Source organism: Tribolium madens, unplaced genomic scaffold (assembly GCF_015345945.1).
Source record: "Tribolium madens isolate multiple individuals breed KSU strain unplaced genomic scaffold, Tmad_KSU_1.1 Scaffold_19;HRSCAF=116;Tcas5.2_LG9, whole genome shotgun sequence".
NCBI classification, from domain to species: domain Eukaryota; kingdom Metazoa; phylum Arthropoda; class Insecta; order Coleoptera; family Tenebrionidae; genus Tribolium; species Tribolium madens.
In genome coordinates this window covers 498,600-499,719 of record NW_025400983.1, presented here as the reverse complement: position 1 = coordinate 499,719, position 1,120 = coordinate 498,600, and the positions used below count along the sequence as shown (strand labels likewise).

The window sequence follows — 1,120 nt, the reverse complement described above, 5'->3', positions numbered from 1 at the left end:
TTAAATTTATTTAGTTTTGCAGTAAAAAATGCGATAAATCTCTCAAAATAAATACAAATAAAGCACTTTAATTTTGCTATTTTTTATTTTGTTTTAACAAGATTTTTCAAACTTTTGGGATATTCAATAAAAAACGCTAATTTTCTTGCACTATTTGACAGAATATTTAGTTTCTTTGTTTTTATGGCTCTTTTTTTAACAAAAAATTGCTAGTTTGGCCAAAAGTTAAACTCCGGGTTTTATGTGACTGCGCCGCCACGTCTCTGGGCAGTGTCTCTGCTTGTAAAATATGACTAAAATTTTTTTTCTGTAATAATCTGTTGTTTGTCAAGGACGTTTCATTGCTTTTTAAGCTCAAGTTTTCTTTAATATCGATAAAATCGCTTTTTTACCTTGTCATCATAAAGTCTCAACTTTTTGTTTTTCTAAATAAAGACGAAAAATGTACACTTTTAGAGTAAAATTTCTCTAATTTAGTGAATTTCTTGATAAATCACTGTAAATTTATCAAAATAGGCATTTGAAAACTAATTTTGTAATTTCTGCCTTGTTAGTAAAGTAAAAATGAAGCTTTTTATACATAATTTTGCATTTTGTACCAAATTTGACTATATTGATTATTAAGGCTCGGATTATATGCAAAATGCATTAGTTTTTTGATTAAAAGAAGCCCATTAAAAAATGCATATTTTGCATATTTTGGCAACTTTTTTTTTTGGAAATGTTACATATTTGTGCATATTTTCCTCAAATTACTAATTTTCGATTAAAAATTTCAGTTCAAGTTTAAAATTGGACAGTTTAAGAAAAATAATCTTATTAAAAAAATATTCTAAGAGAAAACAACCGGTAATTTGTAAGTCAAACTCAAAAAATTAGTTCCCTGCTGAGAGTTTTCTTTTTAAATTCGTTTTATACTGGTTTAAGCGGTTTTTTTTTTAAATCATTTGTTTCCAAAAAATAATAACTAATATAAATTAAAGTAATATAAAAAAATGATTTTTTAAGAACAAAATGTTGTTTCGTTTTTGAGTTATTCAATTTTTGTTGTCTAAATTGCGATATACATATGTAAAAAAAATAATTTAATATAAAGTAGATAGTTGTAATCCCTTAGATC

At 24.6% G+C, this 1,120-nt stretch overlaps 1 protein-coding gene across 2 annotated transcripts in view; it reads left to right on the top strand.

The window, feature by feature from the left end:
- The window catches only part of LOC123015653 (octopamine receptor Oamb), a 90,514-nt gene that overhangs the window by 58,736 nt on the left and 30,658 nt on the right, over window positions 1–1,120 (top strand). The window lies entirely within an intron of this gene.